This window comes from Oryza glaberrima, chromosome 2 (assembly GCF_000147395.1).
Source record: "Oryza glaberrima chromosome 2, OglaRS2, whole genome shotgun sequence".
Classification (NCBI taxonomy): domain Eukaryota; kingdom Viridiplantae; phylum Streptophyta; class Magnoliopsida; order Poales; family Poaceae; genus Oryza; species Oryza glaberrima.
This window is the reverse complement of record NC_068327.1, coordinates 19553623-19559622: the sequence shown is the minus strand read 5'-3', so window position 1 is coordinate 19559622 and position 6000 is coordinate 19553623.

Here is a 6000-nt window from a genome sequence, read left to right as displayed (position 1 = left end):
ACTATTTTGGTGGCTGTGTTTAGGGGCTTTGCTAAGCAACTCCAGCATGGCCCTTAAACATAACCCCAAATAATTTTGGAGGCTGAGGACGAAAAAAATGAGATCCAACAAGTCCCTTACTATAGCCTCAAAATAGGAAGGCCCACATCCCCTCTGCAACTACCACTAGATTTTCTTCGGATGCTACCAGACCTGCCACTGTCGCCGGATGTGCTTCTCCCATAGCCAAACCTGCCACCTCCACTGAGTTTGCTAGTTTGAGCCACTATTGGATCCACCGCCTCCCCGCCGGCCGCTACCGCTGCTGTTGCTTGCTATGCAATCGACGCAATTGCTGCTCCTCGCTCCACGGACGCTTGCTCCACCGTCGTCGCTCCGCTTGCTCCACCCGATCGCCACTGCTTGCTGCCACCACTTGCCTTCTACAACAGCCAAGATAAGGCTTGGGGACGAAGATGCGTATGATAATGTGGGTGCCACTTGTTAGCCTCTAGTGTTGGGTGCATTTTGGTATGTATAAAAATATTTTATGTAAAAACCTAATTCAAATGTATATATGGCATGGCTATAATTTGATAAAATATCGATGACATCCAGCCGATATTGTGAATAGCAGTGGTACTATTTTAAGGAAAAAGTGTGAATTACCCCTCCGAACTATCGCGGTCGACTGACTTACCTCTCTGAACTTGAAAATCAAACATTATCCATCCTAAACTTTAAATACCAGAGGAATTACCCTCAGACACTGTATTGAGCGGTCGACCACGATGACATGGATCTAATTGGTGAATGTTGCGTGCCTGCCGTACAAGATTAATCCACATAGCCTCATAGGTCGGTGGTTCAGGACTACTCCATCCGTCCCAAAAAAAGATAAACCCTGGGTTTCCGTGTTCAACGTTTGATTGTCTGTCTTATATGAAATTTTTTTATAATTAGTATTTTTATTGTTGTTAGATGATAAAACATAATTAATACTTTATACGTGACTTATTTTTTTAATTTTTTTTATATTTTTTTCAAATAAGACGGGCGGTCAAATGTTGGACACGGAAACCCAAGTATTTTTTTTTTTGACGGAGGGAGTACATTATTCATCCGTAGGCACGTCCCTGCATTAATTTTTCTTTCCGGTGTTAATTAGCGGATCTCAACAGGCTTAATTAGCTCATTGACAAGCTTAATTATCTCGTTGTCGATCTAATGGAGACATGCCGTATTTGTTTATCTTGTCCACGTGTACTGCTGCTCTGCTCCTGCATTCGCCGGCCTAAGCTGTTCCAGCTCCAGGTCAACGAAGCAACCATATAGAACAGAGTGTGTTAGTAATAGTAGTAATAGTAATTTATAATCAGATCATGCTGCTTTTAATTAGGTCAAAGATCTCACGCTAGAGTAGTGTCAGGCATTACAGGCAGGAGCAGACCAGTTTTGCCTCTCAATCTGAACAGCTTGCCTTCAGGAACTATTTAGTTCCCCTAAAAAATTTTCCAAAAACATCACATCGAATCTTTGGATACATATATGAAGAATTAAATATAGGTAAAAAGAAAAACTAATTGCACAGTTTACATGTAAATCACGAGACGAATCTTTTGAGCCTAATTAGGCCATGATTAACCATAAGTGCTACAATAACCTACATGTGCTAACGACAGATTAATTAGGCTCAAAAGATTCGTCTCGTGGTTTCTAGACGAGTTATGAACTTAGTTTTTTCATTCGTGTCTGAAAACCCCTTTCAATATCCGGTCAAACGTCTGATATGACATCCAAAAATTTTTTATTTCACCAACTAAACAGCCCCTCAGAATCTGATGTTTCTATGATTACATTTTGCAAGCAAGTTGGATACTTGGATTCCTTATGCCGTCGGCGTCTTCTTCGTGCGAGCGTGCACACGAGTGCTTGATGGTCGACGGCGTGCATGTGCGTGTAGCCAGGGACGGATGGGTGGGTGCTGAGGGACTTGAGTCTCCCTACCCCGTTGGATCACTATTTGATAGAAGGAGAGATGAAAAGACGAGAATAGAGAGAAAATGAAGAGTATGAGAACTGAAGAAGGAAGAAGGAGATAAGTCCCCTCTTAAATCTTGTTCTGAATCCGCACCTGCGTGTAGCTTTTGCACGTGCCTAACATCACCTAGCAGGCTAGCACGCACATCCCTTGAGCCTTGCCTACGTGATATGCTGCTCCACGATCATATAAATTCAAATTCGATTTTTAAAAATAGAAAAAAAATAAATTTGACTATAACTTATGTTGGAGGTCGTCTGTATCGTAGGCAGCAGCTTTGCAGGTTCTGCAGATGTCGCTCGTTGCCGAACGATGAATAGCAGCTTCAGCTTGATCAAGGCACGCCGGCGGCACTGTCTTCAAGGAGATTCACGCCCTCGCCGAGGTGCACGAGACGGACGGCGGCTCTCCTCCAAGATACAATGATCTCGTATCCTCAGCCGTGCACTCGGCCAAGAACGAACCAGCGGACTTTCGTGGGATGTAACTCTCTCTATGCAAAACAAGCAGATGAATGTGGGCAAAAACTTCGTATCAACAAATACAGCTGCAATACGTGGCTTATATAGCCTTGTATAGCAACAAGAAAATCTTATCTCTAAGCCGGATAACAAACAATCAACAGATTTATTTCCGTCGGCCTGAAAATCTAGAACGATAAAGACTTATCTTCCACGTACAGCTCAAACCAACAAGATCAAAACTGAAAACCAAAATCTGAAGATAAGGCAAAAGTTCAAATATATCTATCTGAACCAAACTGAAGAATCGCTAGTACAAAATGAACAGAACCAAAGAGATAAAATCTAAACAACCATCAAACATCATTTGTGACTTTCATTCAGATATAATCAGAAGGAAAACCAACTGAATTCCAACAATCCCCCACAAAGTTACAAATGATGTTTCAGCAATAGAGAGTTTGATATATTGTGTTTTCGACACAGGTGCCTTCCAGACTTGAACCTTATGTCTAGCTAGTACATGACTTAATTTACACAGGAGCGCAGTGGAGGTAACCTTGAACTTTACTCCTTGGTGTGTAAACATCATCAAGTAGGCGCACAATACACGGCTACAGCCACAAGAGCCCTTTCAGTTTTGTGCTTTTCGGTCATACACAAGTATCTTGGATCTCATGAGTGCTTTAGGAAGCGGCCAGCTAAACTTCCATGAATTGCGACCAAACAATCACACTCAAGTAGGTGGATTCTCTAAGGATATCCTGCAAGGCACATATCCCATCACTTAGATTTAAATCCATTAAGAGACACAGCTCAACCTCTTCCTTGCAAATTAGAAGTACTGAATCAATAGCAAGGGGTATAATGTAATTTAATCAGTACTCACCATTACAGATCAGCTTGTTTTCTCATTGAACCTGTGTCATGGGATTTCCAATCAAACAGGTTGGGTTGCCACTGTCAATAATTCATTGGCAGGCCTCAGCCCCATCCCTTTCGACAACTCTAGTATTGGCTTTCGTGCTAATCCTTTTGTGAATGGATTAGCCAAATTCTTTTCTGTCTTGATATAGTCAAATGTAACTACACCAGTATTCCTCAAGTCTCTAACAGACTTTAGTCTCCTCTTCACATGTCTAGAAGATTTCATGTTTTCTTTCTTGCTTGTAACTTTAGCTATCACAGCTTGATTGTCACAATATAAGAGCACTGCAGGAATTGGTTTTTCTACTATTGGAATATCCATCAATAGTTCCCTAAGCCATTCAGCTTCGCAACAAGCAGTCTCCAATGCTACTAGTTCCGCTTCCATGGTGGATCGTGTTAATATAGTCTGTTTTGCAGACTTCCACGATATGGCAGCTCCACCAAGAGTAAAAACAAAACCACTCATTGATTTCATTTCATCAGAATCAGTGATCCAATTTGCATCACTATAACCCTCCAGCACAGCTGGGAAACCAGAGTAAAACAAACCTTGATTTATGGTCCCTTTCAAATACCTTAGAACACGTTCTAGAGCATGCCAATGATTTGAATCAGGTTTGCTCGAATACCTGCTCAGCCTGCTAACTGCATATGAAATGTCAGGACGAGTAGTATTTGCAAGATACATTAAAGACCCAATTATTTGTGCAAACTTCACTTGGTCAAGACCATGACCTTGATTTTTATGCAATTTTAAACAAGGATCATAGGGAGTAGCTGCAGATTTGCTATTAAAATGACCAAAACGATGCAAAAGCTTCTCCACATAGTGTGACTGATTGAGTTCAAAACCTTTGTCCTTTTTCTGAATTTTAATGTTCAGAATTACTTTGGCTTCACCCAAATCTTTCATATCAAATTTATTTGATAAATAGCTTTTGATTTCAGAGATGATATTCAGATTTGTACCAAGGATTAAAATATCATCAACATAAAGACAGAGTATGATACCTATATCTCCATCAAACCTGGAATATACACATTTGTCAGCATCATTAACAGTGAATCCAGCAGAGATCAATGTTTTGTCGAATTTTTCATGCCATTGCATTGGGGCCTGTTTCAGTCCATACAAGGACTTCTCAAGTTTACACACTTTATCTTCTTGTCCAGGAATGACGAAACCATCCGGTTGCTGCATGTATATTTCTTCCTCTAACTCTCCGTTGAGGAAGGCGGTTTTAACATCCATTTGATGGATTTTATAGCCATATGCAGCAGCCAGTGCTACAAGAGCACGAATTGTAGGCATGCGAGCCACTGGAGAAAATGTATCAAAGTAATCTTCTCCCTGTCTTTGTGTGTACCCCTTTGCGACCAACCTGGCTTTGAACTTGTCAATAGTTCCATCAGGTTTCAGTTTCTTTTTGAAAATCCACTTGCAACCTATGGCCCTACAGCCTTGAGGCAAGTGTGTGATTTCCCAAGTGCCATTAGAGAGGATAGAGTCCATCTCACTTTGCACTGCTTCCTTCCAGTATGCAGCTTCAGCAGATGCAAATGCTTCTGACAGAGTACTGGGCACATCATCGACAAGGTATATGATAAAATCTTCACCAAACATTTTCTCAGTTCGTGATCTCTTGCTTCTCCTTAAATTAAGGGAATCATCTGACGAAATGCTAATTCTAGGTTCAACAGAAATAGGTTCAGAACTTGGAGATTTTACCTTCAGTGGAAATGTATCTTCGAAAAAGGTCGCGTCACATGATTCCATCACAGTATTTTCACGAACTTCTGTAGTTTCAGATTTAACTACCAGGAAATGATAAGCTGGACTGTTCTGTGCATATCCTATGAATACGCAATCGACGGTCTTAGGTCCGAGCTTTCTCTTCTTGACAACAGGTATATTTACCTTGGCAAGGCACCCCCACACTTTCAGAAAATTCAGATTTGGTTTTCTGCCTTTCCATAGTTCATATGGAGTAACTTCTGTTCCTTTTGCAGGAACACGATTCAGCACAAAGCATGTTGTGTATAGAGCTTCACCCCACATATAGTTTGGAAGACCTGAATTGCTGAGCATTGCATTCACTAAATCAATGAGAGTACGATTCTTCCTTTCAGCTACCCCATTTGATTGGGGTGAATACGGAGGGGTGGTTTCATGGATGATTCCATGTTCTTGATGAAACTTAGAGAATTCAATTGATAAGTATTCTCCTCCTCTGTCAGACCTCAAAATTTTAATTTTCAAATCAAGCTGATTCTCAGCCTCTGCTTTAAAAATTTTGAAATGCTCAAAAGCTTCATCTTTTGTTCTTAAGAGATAAACATAGCAGTACTTAGAGCAATCATCAATAAAAGTAATGAAGTACCGTCTACCTCCTTTAGTCAAAATTCCATTCATCTCACATATATCAGAGTGCACTAATTCAAGCATAGAGCTGTCTCTATCAACAGATTTAAAAGGTTTACGAGGTTGTTTAGCTTGCACATAGATTTCACACTTTATACCTCGTGTTTCATGCTTGGGAATTAAATCTAGTGACATCATACGAGATATAGATTTGTAATTAACATGAC